Raw genomic sequence first — 15,090 nt, 5'->3', positions numbered from 1 at the left:
AATTTGGAAAAATGATTGGGCTTACAAATTCTTACTATGTGTTTGAAATAGTTACTATATGTTTGAAATAGTTACTATGTTAGTTGTTCTGTGCATGTTTTTGATGTTATTCTATATTTTTAGTGATAAAGTTTCTATATTATGGATAGAGTTACGATATTATTATCTTACCAACTATGTCTGCAACTCTGTGACTAAATGACCATCAATAATATTTATATGTACTATATCTTGTATAATAGTAACTATATGTTTTGTATAGCTAGTTATTATGTATATTATAATGTTCTTTTGATGTTCTTTGTTGTTCTCTATGTTATTAGTAATAAAAGTTACTATGTTATGATCACATTAACTATATGATCATAACAATAACTATATATGCAACTCTGCTAGTATATGACTATCATTAATATTAAGAGATACTATATCATGTATAATAGTAAATATTATGTTTTTAATAGTTATTGTGTTATCATTATGTTCTTTTTATGTTTTTTTTGTACTCCATGTTATTAGTAATAAGAGTGACTATATTATTATGACAGTAACTATACGACTATAACAATAACTATATCTGCAATTCTGCGAGCATTTTACCATTATTAATTCTAAGAGTTACTATATGATGCGTAATAGAAACTATATGTTTTACATAGTTACTATATATGTTATTTTCTTTCATATTTAAATGTTAAATTATTAACTTGGTTTATATATTATTGATTCAGAAATACAAATTAAAGTGATGCATCTAGAATCGAAGTCGTGCACATAATAACTCCTGTAAGGAAACCAAAAGCAGGAGAAGAAGAAAATTATGACAACAATGAAAACCAAGAACGAGGTGGAGGAAGGAGAGGACGCGGACGTGGAAGGAGAGGACGTGCTGGTTGAAGGAAGGGACGTGGACATGGCGATTAGTATTTTTTAGTTCAAAAAACATTTGAGTTTAATGTGTTTTATTTAATAGATGCAAATAATTAGATTGTTGTAGCTAAAAACAACTAACCATGTAGTTAATGTTTTTTTAAATACTATTCAAGAGTTGTAATTACTCTTACTTTTGATATACTTACTCATTTTTATTTCAGTAATTATATGATATATAATAGTAACTATCTAATAGAAAAAGTTACATATGACATCTAAAGCATCTTTATATTGTTTACTTTATAATATAGTAATTTTTCTATAGTTAAATTAATTTTTTAATATGATACAGTTACTATTTGGATTGAACAGGGGCGGACCCAGTAATTTATCTATGGGGGTCCAAAAAAAAAATGATTTGTTTTCCTTTTAGTGGGTTAAAGTTGAAAGTTAAATACTGTAGTTAATATTATAAGCGTTGTAATAAAATACGTGGAAAATTTATGATCTTTTAGGATTTTCATAACAATAATCCAAATTATAACAATAACTTGACGTGATATCAATTTAAAATGGAAAATGAGTTTTTCATACTTTGAAGGAGATTTACTTTATTACTCCGTACAAATTATCTCTGAACAAATAACACACACAAACATTAATAAAAAGAAAAATGAACATAATTCTCAATGCTTGCGGGGCAACACTTTGCGAAGTAATTATAAAATATACATTACTATTCTGAAGTTCAAAGTAACATGCAACTGTAAGTCTATAAAAATGGAGTATAAATATACATTACTAGAAACATATCTTATGAAAATTATAAAATATTTGTGAAGAAAAAATAAACTACACTTTTTTGTGTTTTTTTGTAAATCAAATTAAATCATGTTCATTATAGAAACAACAAATAAAAAATAAAAAGTGATAAGAAAAAATGACTTACAAAGGGAAAAAGGGTAAAAAAAAAAAAAATATTTCTTATATTGTGCTTTAGGAAGATTCGAACCCAAGTAGCTTAGGTAAAATATTAGTCAAGCAACCATCATACCAGATGTACTTCATTAAGATAGTTGTCATTTAATAATATATATTAAAATGTTTATAAATTAAGTGCAATTAATTACCTCAAAATCTATTTAGAAACTTTTTTTTGAAAATAATGGGGGTCCCTTTGAACCCCTATAGGGCTTCATTGGTCCGCCCCTGGGATTGAATAGTTATTCTTGTCGAAATGACTATATTATTAATATTTTCTTAGTTACTATTCTGAAGATATAATTACTTTATTGAACATATAGTTTCTATAATTTACTCTTTTTGTCTGCAAGAATAAATATATAATTATTCTTTTTTTTGATATAGTTATTCTTTTTGATAACATTAACTATATGATATATAATAGTAATAGTAACTGTAGAATAGAAAGAGTTACTATATGATATAGAAGAGTAACTATTTCCATACGATAGAAATATTTACTTTATGATATAAAACAGTCAATATCTTTGTGTATATATAATTAAATAATTGGATTCTTATCAAAATGCCATCAAAAAAGTTATTGTATAACTATTAGAGTAATTATATTACATATAAGTAAAACTATATCAACTTAACAGTTACGACATGATCATTGCAGTAACTATGTTACATACATTAATAATTATATTGTTAAAATTTTCTATTTGACTAGTAAAGTAACTATATTACATATAAGTACAACTATATCAACGTAAGAGTTATTATATGGGCCGCGTGTTTTTGGATCACCCTGGTCCACACTAATAATAGCGTGGACATGGTCCATGCAAGTGAGATTGTTTTCGGAGTACTAAATTGAAATTATTTTTACTGATTAATTAATGTGCGTGCACTCCATAATATTTAGCAACTAAATTTAAGTCCGTGCGATGTACGAGTTAATTTTAGTTTGTGTTCTATTAACTTCTATGATTCTTTATTTTTGTAACATATTTTTTATCAATAGGTCTTGTGTGCACCTGATCACTCAAGTATAGCCCCATACATATTCATTAAGAGTATGTTTATATAAAGGTTTACTCATATGTTTTTGTAATCTGGTGATGTTAAATGGAATATTGCACTTTTTATTAACTCCCCATAAATTATGCAGATATGAATATGAAGTTTAATAATCTTATATTTCTAACTATATTAATTAAAATAACATTCCATAAATTTTAATAGTCTTAATTCAAATAGTACTCCTTTATCCTCGTGAACTTTAGGGCTCGTTCTGTATCACGACCAGCTTCTAATTTTTGGTTTTTTGATTTTAAAAGTCATTTAATTTATATTGAATCATGAACTAAAAAATAATCATAATTATACTAATCATATTAATTTTGAAAACTGACACAAAAAAGCTAGAAACTATTTTTTGTGGTTTTCATGTTTTGGTTTAGCACACTTCCAAGTTTTACAATCTCATTTTCTCTATCTTCTTGAACTTGTAAAACTTAAACTTTTTTCTCCCAAAACTAATCAATACAACACTTATCTAATTATCTTAAAACTATTACCCAAAACTCACGAATAATTATATCTTAAAACTTTTAATATTTTTCTTTTTTAAAATATAAAAGGCAAGTTTTTTACACAGATTTTATAAATTATTGTGTTGCTAACTTACTTCTAACCAAACGTTATAGTGGAAATTATAGTAGTTTAATAGATTGAATTTCAGAGTAGTTTGGTGTGAAGTCCATGCCAAAAAAGAATAAACTACGTAATATACTACTCCGTACTTTGTATCTTTATCGTAAACAACAAACAAACTAAGCAAACTACAAATAATACTATAGATAATCCGTAAGGATAGATCTTCACATGTTTCTGTTGGAAGTTCTCATTGGGAAAAACAAATAAAAGAGTGTAAAATAAGAGAGTCCCACATTGCAAAAACTTCTCATATTCTCTTTGTTTATTAATTGGGATGTGAGTGTAATTCTTGTTTGACAAAGTGTGAGTGTGGTATGGGTGGACATATAACACACGCGCGCGCCATGCCGGGCCTTGGGCAGTGGGCCATGGGCCTTGGGACTTGGTACATGGGAATGCGGTTCGCGGGTGTGGGTGTGGGTTTTGTGGGCCTTACCTATTCTTTTTGGAACCGGGCTGATTTGGTTAAATCCTTGTTACGTGAATCTGCATGTATTGATTACGTAACGTTGGATTAAATTGCATTAATAGCGTCCGTTACAGCTTTGATGAGTCTTTCCATTCTTTTGCCGTTACAATCTTTATTGTTTCTGCCGTTATGACTTTTGCTCTCCCTTAATTCTGATTACTTAAGCAGAATTTCGGTTCATTAAAAAACACAGAAATATTCAAACACATTTCCAGAAAAATACGAAAAAAACAATCTTTTCTCTTCACACGGTTTTGGGCATATGTTCTGACTCCATCCGGTTTTGTGAGTGCATACAAAGTCGGAGTTGCCCTATTTCCGGAGGGCAACCACATTCTGTTCTACTACACCGGGAGGTAGCGCAGAATCGTCTTTTAGGACAGTGGGTGTCCATGACGCAACAATTGTTCATCAATCAGTTCATCACATCAAATAAGTTTGTTCTAATTTTCTTATTATCACAACAATCTAAAAGACGATTATTATGGCTATGAATTTGAAATTTCTTATACCCGACATGTCGAAATTGAAACCTCTTGATGGCAAGAATTTTAAACGTTGGGCTATTAGGATGAGATTTTATTTGGAACAAATTGATGTTGCTTATGTGATTGGTGTTATTGTCGAACCTGATGATGAAACTGAATTGCATGCTTTTGAGTTGAAATTTGCTAAAGATGATAGGACATGTAAGAGCATGTTGATGCATTATATGTCGAATGCATTGCTTGATATCTATATGGGTTATAATCATGCTAGGGATATTTGGGATGCATTAGATAAGAAGTATGGAACTGATGATGCTGGTACTAAACGTTATTGTGTTAGTAAGTGGTTAGGCTTTCAAGTTTAGGATGATAAACCAATTATAGATCAGATTCATACTTATGAGAATGTGCGCATTTCTATGGCTATTGAAGGCCTTCAAATCTATGATATTACTCTTGCTATTGTGTTGATTGAGAAACTCCCCCCACCATGGAAAGACTTTCGTATTCAGTTAATGCATAAGAAGAAATACCTTACCTTAGAGGAGCTTGTAGGTCACCTGAAAATTGAGGAGGAGAACCATATTAAGGATAAGGGTCATCTGTGTTTTCTGGTTCCGCTAAGGCTAACCTTGTAGAATCCAAGCCTAATACATACTCTGATAAGTTCTTTCAAGCCTCAAGGGAAAATCCAAGAGTATAAGTTTAAGGGGAATTGTTTTCAATGTGGGAAGGATAGTCACAAGTCTAAGGATTCCAGATCCTAGAAGAAGCCTTGATTAGAATCAAGTCAATCTTGCTGAAGCTAATGAAGTTTCTGATCCTAACCCTTTTGTTGCTGTTGTTTCAGAAGCTAACTTGACAGGTAATGTTGCTGAATGGATTTTTGATACTGGAGCATCGAGACACATCTGCACCAACAAATACATGTTCACTGACTACGAAAAAATTGGTGGTGAAAATTTCTTCATGGGTAATTAAGCTTCTGCAACTATCCAAGGGAAAGGGAAGATCGTTCTCACTCTTACTTCTGGAAAACTTATTACTCTTAAAAATGTGTTGCATGTTCTAGAAATGCGTAGGAACTTGATTTCTGGTAGCTTGCTTAGAAGGCTAGATTGAAGTTTTCATTTGATTCTAATAGGCTTGTTATTACTCACAATTTTCGGAAAGGGTTTTTGTAATGGGGGTTTATTTACTCTTAATGTCAAACTTGAAATTATGAATAAGATTGCTAGTACTTCTTTTGTTTATATTGCCGAGTCTATTGATTTGTGGCATGCAAGGTTGGGTCATCTCAACTTTGCTTTAATTAAAAAGCTTAAACAACTTAACTTGATTCCCAGTTTTTCTAAAACTGATTTTGCAAAATGTGAAGTATGTGTTGAGACCAAGTTCGCAAATAAGCCATTTAAATGAACAGATAGACAAACTGAAGTATTGGAGCTTGTTCAAAGTTACTTGGGGGATTTCAAAAATTATGAGAGAAGGGGTGGTAAAAAGTATTATATTACTTTTTTTGATGAATGCTCAAGATTTACCATGGTTTACCTTCTCAGGTTAAAAGATGAAGCTGAGGAAATGTTCCTCAAATACAAGGCAGAAGTGGAATGCCAATTTGATAGGAAGATCAAGACACTTAGGAGTGATAGGGGTGGTGAGTATGACCCCAACACTCTTAAGGAATTTTGTAAGCAGAATGGAATCATTCATGAGACAACGACTCCCTACACACCCGAGCAGAAAGGGATTGATGAAAGGAAGAACAGAACATTGAAGAACAAGACGAATTCTATGCTTATTAGTTATGGGTTTTCTGATAATATGTGAGGGGAGGCCATTTTATCTTCTTGTCATATTTTAAATAGGGTACCTCACAAGAAGCCAAACAAGACTCCATATGAAATATGGAAGGGTCTTGCACCTAAGCTAAGTTACTTGAAAGTGTGGGGGTGTCTAGCAAAGGTGGCCATACCTAGATTCAAGAGGGGCAAGATTGGTCCCAAAACAGTTGATTGTATTTTTATTGGTTATGCTTACCAAAGTGCTGCATATCGATTTCTTGTTAAGGGTGCTAACATTTCTTATGCGGGGGGGTAACATCATTGAGGCAAGAGATGCCAAGTTTTTTTAAACTATATTTCCTTTGCAAATATCTTGTATCAATAATGTGCCTTTTTCTATCTCTTCCTCTAGTGTTCCTGTTGTTGCTCCTCCCACTGCTAATATTGATTCTGAATTGGAGCTAAGGATGAACAAGAGGGCAAGAAAGAAAACCAGTTATGATGATGATTTTATTACTGCTTTCTTAACTGAACCTTTCTTGATTATGATGATTTTGTGTGTGTCTTCATTTTGGAAGATGATCCTAGGACCTATGAAGAGACAATGAAATCAGTTGATGCAATATTTTGGAAAGAGGCAGATAGTGAACTTCAGTCAATCCTAAGTAACAATACTTGGGAGTTGGTTGATTTGCCTAGGGGTTGCAAGCCCATTACTTGTAAATGGATCTTTAGTGAAATATACTGGATCCATTGACAAGTATAAGGCCAGAATTGTGGTAAGGGGTTTCACACAAAGGTATGGTATTGATTATTTTGATACTTACTCTCCTATCACTAAAATTGCAACTATTAGAACTTTGATTGCTCTTGCTTGCATGCATAATCATGTTGTGCATCAAATGGATGTTAAACTGCATTTTTGAACGGTGATTTGGATGAGGAGATTTACATGGTTCAACCAGAGGGGTTTGTCGTTCCTGGTCAATAGAATAAGGTTTGTAAATTAGTCAAGTTGTTGTATGACTTAAGCAAGCTCCAAAGCAATGGCATGATAAATTTGACAAGACCATGACAGGTAATGGGTTCCATATAAATGAAGGTGATTCTTGTGTTTACTCTAAGCATGATTCTAATGGTTGTGTGATTATTTGTCTTTTTTTGTGGATGATATGCTAATTTTTGGGACTAACTTGGATCGAGTAAATGAGATTTTTTTCTAAATTCTAAATTTAAAATGAAAGATAGGGGTGAGGCATATGTGATTTCGGGAGTAAAAATCAACAGAACTCCCAATGACATTTGTCTTAGCCAAGCTCACTATGTTGAAAACTATTTAAAATGTTTAACTCATTAACGTCGATCCAGTTAGGACTCCCTATGACCCAAGCATTCACTTATAGAAAAATAATGATGATCCAGTTAGCCAATCTGAGTATGCTAAGATTATTGGTATATTATGTTTCTCATGAACTACACTAGACCTGACATTGCTTATTCTGTGAGTGAAGGAAATAATGCCCTTGGTCCAAGTATGCATTCTATGTTAAGTCTAATAAATGCGGTTCAGTATTAATTAACAAGTTAATAATTCAGTGAGATCAAGTGAGCTGAATGCCTAGCTAGAGGCCGCTTCAGTTCAAGTGGAATTAATGATATTAATCCACAGCTTACTCTTGACTGAACCCGTAGGGTCACACAAATAGTACGTAAACGGATCAAGTATTTAATGGCATTAAATACTCCATCTATGAATATTCGGAACCGACGGATCTTGGTTTCAGTGGGAGCTAAGATCGTCACAGGCAAGAAATGAATACTCCGGAAACGATGATATTGCCGGAAACGGAAATATGGATCGTATCGGAAATATGAATATTATCCAAGTCGTAGATGTTGCCGGAAACGGAAACATGGTACGTATCGGAAAATATTGTTGGAAATGGAAATATTACCAGAATCGGAAATATTGCCGGAAACGGAAATATTGTCAGAATCGGAAATATTACCGGAATCGGAAAATAATTCCGGAAACGGAAATATTAAATATTTGTTCGAAACGGAAATTAATTCCGGAATCAGAAATATTAAATATTGTTCGTATCGGAAATAGATTCCGGAAATGGAAATTTAATCGGAAGCGTATCGTACGAATTAGCATCGGACGAGGCCTGCCGGACGAAGGCCCAGCACGAAGCCAGGCCATCGCCCAGCAAGCACGCACGCCACAGCCCAGCGCGCACAAGGCCGCGCATGCGTGGGCCGCGCTGCGTGGGCTGCTGCTCGCATGCGTGGGCAGCCCTTGTGGCTGCCGTGTGTGTGTGAGTTTGAGCTCATGCGAGATTCCTGAATCTGCAAGAGTCAGTGTATGATTAAATGTCTATTCCTATTGGATAAATTGATTAAGTAGAATTCATGTAGAATTCTAATTCCAATTAATTCGCATCCTACTAGGATTACGATTCCTTTTCCATAACTCTATAAATAAAGGCCTAGGGGTCATAATTTATATACAAGTTTCAAAGTATTCAAAAGTGAGTTTTTTGAGAGAAAATTAAAACCCATCTTGCCCCAAAAGTGCCGAATTTTCTGAGTACCTTAAGGGCGATTCTAGTTGGTCAATCTTAAGGCGGATCCGGACGTGCTGTGGACTTTCTACGGAGGGACGACACTTGGAGTCCTAAAAGACTTGTTCTTGTTCGGTTCGGGCGCAGCTAGGGAAGGCACGCAACAAAGAGTATGCATCTAAACTATGCTAAATGATTATGTGTAAATAATATGTTTCCTGGGTTAATGGTTGTTTCCGCATGATTTATGTAAATGTCATATGTATCATAACCTAACAGTGGTATCACGAGCCCCTTATTATTTTCATAATCTAAATTGCATGAACATGGTTAAATATTACAAATTTGCAAGAATTAAAAGGGGTGATTAATTTTCGTAATTGTTAATTAATTGCAAATTGCGTTTATTTAATTATATGTACGCAGTTTTTCGGCAGTTTCTTCATTACTCATCCGAATTGAGTGATTTTTGTGTCAATTCCGCATGTAAAAGGCATTCTAAAATTTTGACAAAAATAGTATTTTTCTGCCGAACCCAGAATTCTCAAATTCGAAGCCTAACTATGACTTTTCGAAGGTTTTAGTTTTTCGGATGCAAAATTTCGTAAATTTAAGATGTTAAATTAAATATTTGCGATTCTTGTTGATAAATCTTGAATTTTTGATTGACCTACTGCATATGTTTAACAAGTTTGAATGCCTAGTCTTGTTAATTATGCAATCTAATTTGTAATTATGATTAATTTGTTGAAAATTAGAATAATTTAGAATTAATTTGATTTTCATAATTAATTGTAATTTAATTAGAAACCTATGATTAAAAACCACCATAAAAATTGTAAATTTACGATAAATTTTAAATTTTTATGACCTAGACTTGAATCCATATCAATCGGAAATCAATTGGATAATAAATTTTCGATTTTTCGCCCTAAAATTATGAAATTAATATTATTTATTAATTTGTCATTAATTTTAAATATAAATTTTAAATTTTTATGCGATTCGTTCAAATAACTTGCACGCACGAAGCAATGGACGCTTCGTGTTACCCTTAAGGGGTGTTGTATAATGCGGGCATGCGACGACGAGCAAGGGAGCTCGTCGCCCGTGCGGCACGAATGCAATGAGCAAGGGCGTAGTGCACGAGCGCAAGGCAGCAGCCCTGCCTTGTGTCGTGTGCCACGAGCAATGAACGGATGGGCATGGGCGAGGGGCGAGCCAAGGCAGTCGCGTGTGGGCAGCAAGCGAGCTGCGCCACAGCGCGCGCTGCCTCGCACAACAGCGCGCAACCTCGTGCGCAGCGAGCGCAAGCTCGCGTGCCACGAGCGCTGCGCACAGCATCACTCGCGCGCACAGCGCGCGACGTCGCCCGCCCAGCGAGCGATGTCGCGCACCAGCGAGCGATGGCTCGCGCGCGCGCAGCGAGCGATCTCGCGCGCCAGCGAGCGATGGCTCGCGCGCACCAGCGAGCGATGCAGCGCCCCAGCGAGCGATGGCTCGCGCGCACCAGCGAGCGATCTCGCGCACCAGCGAGCGCGGTAACGCGCGCGCGCTGCGAGCGATAGCTCGCGTGCGGTGGGCGCTGTGCGGAGGCTTGCGTATGGGACAGCAGCAGCTATGCAACGAGCGCATGGGCTGCGCGCACATGGCTAGCAATGGCTGTGTGCGTACAGCCCATGGGCGTGCAACGCATAGGATGTTTGCGTTTCGATTAGATCGTTTTTGAATGTTTAATTTGAAAATTTCAGTTCACGTAATTTTAATTGATTTTAAAATTAATAATTTGAATTAATTTCTTGGATTTTAATTTTGAATATTATAATTATAATAAATGGCATTTATTCTAATTATTTTACTAAAATTAAAATCATAAATTAATTTAAATGTGACTGAAATTAAAATTAAATTTTTGGATTCAATTATAAATTTATATGAGCTTTAAATTTTAATTAAATTTGTATGTTTCCGGTTAGACTAGAAATACAATTTTATGTTTAAAATTAGTAAAGCATATGAATTTATTGGTTTGAGTGGGAGTGCTTTTAGTCATAAACTCTTGATTAGGTCTACAAATCCTTAAGGTTAAAACAACTCGATTAGAATTAATAAGGACTGAATAATTGGTAGATTATTGGTGACCTTGATTAATTGCTGCAAATGTTTACGTGATGCATAATGTGTTTTAACTAACCAGCTATGTGGGCCATTCATGATAATGAATGGGTGAATGGTATATATTGTATATGTACTGTTTTGCAGGTTATGAAGTGACTAGTATGGCCCAAATAGGATAGAAAATATGGTCTGCGTACCATTAATTTGAATGTAATTGGTCTAAAGCACCAAAGTTATTTTTCAATTCAAATATGGTCTGCGTACCATCAAATAGTTGTAATTAGTTATAACTTATCCTATTTGAAGAAAATGGTGCCTCCCACGGAGATTTTCAAGACGGACTTTGAAGTCAAAGCTTCAAGATGAAGTCGGGCCATACTAGATCACAAATATCTTATGCATGTTTTAAGTTATTTATTGCTTTAAATATGTCTTAAAATGCATGAGATCAAAAGCTTGATTATGTTGCATGATTAAGGATTTTAGTTCACTTAAAATCTAACCAACATAGTAAGAGCCTTAAGTTCCAAACTTAAAAATTGAGTTAAAAGGTGCCATGCCAAAATATACACTTGCTTGGATATCCTTTACATCAATCTAGTAATAGTTTTCGCTCAGCGAGGTGTTACTTATTGGTCCTAAAGGGGCAAGGTACACAAATAATTGTGAGTACATGTTAGTTTTGGTGAAACTCAACGATATAAGTAAGGAGTCCTTTTATGTCGTGGCAAATTCGATAGGTTTACCTAATAAGTTCTTAGACGTACCTATCAACCAAGAATAGTTTCTAGACTATTAGCAAAAGGCTTTTGCTTACCTAAGATGTTCTAGGATTAAGTCGACAAACTGTGCTTAGTTCTTCAATGATTTTAGGATCTTGGAATCATTTTATTCACACCTGCCGGAACACATAACTTGAATAAAATGCTTAATAAACATTGAATTATGCATGAATGCTAGAATTTAAGTTTATTAAGAGAAACTGTGAATGGTTATTTATTTGTTTATTCTTTTCAATTGTAGTTTTTAATATGGCAAACAACAATTCATTCAACATTCGATCAATTCTCGAAAAGGAGAAGTTGAACGGGAAAAACTTCCTTGACTGGCAAAGGAACTTGCAAATAGTTCTTATGCAGGAAGAAAAGGAGTATGTCCTAGATGAGGCGATGCCCGAAGCTCCAGGCGACGGGATCACTCAGGCAGCCCTCAATCGTTGGATTGATGCCAACAAGGATGTGAAATGTCTAATGCTCGCCACCATGAGTGCGGATCTGCAGAAAACGTTCATCAACTCAGATGCTTTCACAATCATCAGTGAGTTGAAGAACATGTTCCAAGATCTGGCTCGAGTCGAAAGATTCGAGACTCATAGGCAAATTCTTGAGACCAAGCTTAAGAGAGGCGAGCCCGTAAGTCCACATGTTCTCAAAATGATTGGACTCATTGAGAATATGAGTCGGCTGGATCAGCAATTTTCTCAGGAAATGGCTATAGACACCATCCTCCATTCTCTTCATAGCGGGTATGATCAGTTCAAACTGAACTACAGTATGAATAGTCTGGACAAAACGCTCACTGAGCTTCACGGTATGCTGAAGACCGCTGAAAAGACGCTCAAAAGTGATAAGCAGGATGTGCTTATGGTGCGTGGGGGCAAGTTCAAGAAATCTGGAAAGAAGAGGAATGCTAAGAAAGGTGGCAACAAGGCCAGCCCAACTAAGCATACTGGCGCCAAATCTGCAAAGAGGAAGGTCAGTCAACCCACTTCTGAATCCGAATGCTTCTACTGCAAGAAGAAGGGGCATTGGAAGAGAGATTGCTTGAAGCTAAAGGAAGATCAGAAGAACGGAACAGTCGTTCCATCTTCAGGTATTTTCGTTATAGACTGTATACTTGCTAATTCAACTTCTTGGGTATTAGATACAGGTTGTGGCTCACACTTATGTTCCAATCCACAGGGACTAAGAAGAAGTAGAAAGTTAAGCAAGGGAGAAGTCGACCTACGAGTGGGAAATGGAGCACGGATTGCTGCATTAGCCGTAGGAACTTACTATTTGTCGTTGCCCTCCGGGCTAGTTTTGGAACTGGAAGAATGTTTCCATGTTCCAAGTCTTACTAAAAACATCATTTCAGTTTCTTGCTTAGATGCTAAGGGATTTTCCTTTATAATAAAAGACAATAGTTGTTCGTTTTATTTTAAAGAGATGTTTTATGGATCTGCTAGATTAGTCAATGGACTTTATTTATTAGATCACGACAAACAAGTATATAACATAAATACCAAAAAGGCCAAAAAGGATGATTCAGATCTCACCTATCTGTGGCATTGTCGATTAGGCCATATAAACTTGAAACGCTTAGAAAGACTTCAAAGGGAAGGAATTCTAGAACCATTTGACTTAGAGGATTATGGTAAATGCGAATCATGTTTACTTGGCAAAATGACAAAGCAACCTTTCTCTAAAGTTGGAGAAAGAGCAAATGAACTATTGGGTTTAATCCATACAGATGTATGTGGACCAATGAGTACAAATGCTAGAGGTGGTTTCAGCTACTTTATCACTTTCACTGATGACTTCAGTAGGTATGGTTATGTCTACCTAATGAAGCATAAGTCTGAATCCTTTGACAAATTCAAGGAATTTCAGAGTGAAGTAGAGAATCAATTAGGCAAGAAGATCAAGGCACTGCGGTCTGATAGAGGCGGTGAATATCTGAGCTATGAATTTGATGACCATCTGAAAGAATGTGGAATTCTATCAGAATTGACTCCTCCTGGAACACCACAATGGAACGGTGTGTCAGAACGGAGGAACAGAACCTTGCTAGACATGGTCAGGTCAATGATGGGTCAGGCCGAACTTCCATTAGAATTTTGGGGACATGCACTAAATACAGCTGCACTCACTATAAATAGAGCTCCGTCTAAAGCTGTCGAAAAGACTCCATACGAATTATGGTTTGGAAAGCCTCCAAATGTGTCTTTTCTTAAGATTTGGGGATGTGAAGTATACGTCAAACGATTAATTTCAGACAAACTTCATCCAAAATCTGACAAATGTATCCTTGTGGGCTATCCAAAGGAAACAAAGGGGTATTACTTCTACAATACATCTGAGAACAAAGTGTTTGTTGCTCGAGATGGTGTCTTTTTGGAGAAAGATCACATTTCCAAAATGACAAGTGGGAGAAAAGTAGACCTCGAAGAAATTCGAGTCGAACAACAAACTCTAGAGAATGCTCAAGATGACATTCAGGATGAAACTCAGAGATCTTTAGAAGAATCTGGTGAGAATCATGGTCAATCTAGAAATGTTACCCCGCGTAGATCGCAAAGATATAGATCTCAACCGGAAAGGTACTTAGGTATTTTGACGAACGAGAGCTATGACGTTCTATTACTTGAAAGTGATGAACCTGCGACTTACAAGCAAGCTATGACGAGCCCTAGCTCCAAGCAGTGGCAAGAAGCCATGCAATCTGAATTAGACTCCATGTCTGAAAACCAAGTATGGGATTTGGTCGATTTGCCAGATGGCTACCAAGCCATTGGAAGCAAATGGGTTTTCAAACTGAAAAAGGACAAGGATGGGAAACTTGAAGTTTTCAAAGCTAGATTGGTTGCGAAAGGTTACAGGCAAGTCCACGGTGTGGATTACGATGAAACCTTTTCACCAGTTGCAATGCTAAAGTCTATTCGAATAATATTAGCAATCGCTGCATATTACGATTACGAAATATGGCAGATGGATGTCAAAACTGCTTTCTTAAACGGCGTTTTAACAGAAACTGTGTTTATGACACAGCCTGAAGGTTTTGAGGATCCAAAGAATGCTAAAAAGGTATGCAAGCTAAAGAAGTCAATCTACGGATTGAAGCAGGCATCCAGGAGCTGGAATATACGTTTTGATGAAGCAGTCAGTGACTTTGGTTTCATCAAGAACGCGGACGAATCTTGTGTATACAAGAAGGTCAGTGGGAGCAAAATTGCTTTCCTAGTATTATATGTCGACGACATATTGCTTATCGGAAATGACATTCCTATGTTGAACTCTGTCAAGATTTGGCTTGGGAAATGTTTTTCGATGAAGGATCTAGGA

Source organism: Spinacia oleracea, chromosome 5 (assembly GCF_020520425.1).
Source record: "Spinacia oleracea cultivar Varoflay chromosome 5, BTI_SOV_V1, whole genome shotgun sequence".
Taxonomy (NCBI): Eukaryota; Viridiplantae; Streptophyta; class Magnoliopsida; order Caryophyllales; family Amaranthaceae; genus Spinacia; species Spinacia oleracea.
This window is presented reverse-complemented; position numbering follows the sequence as displayed.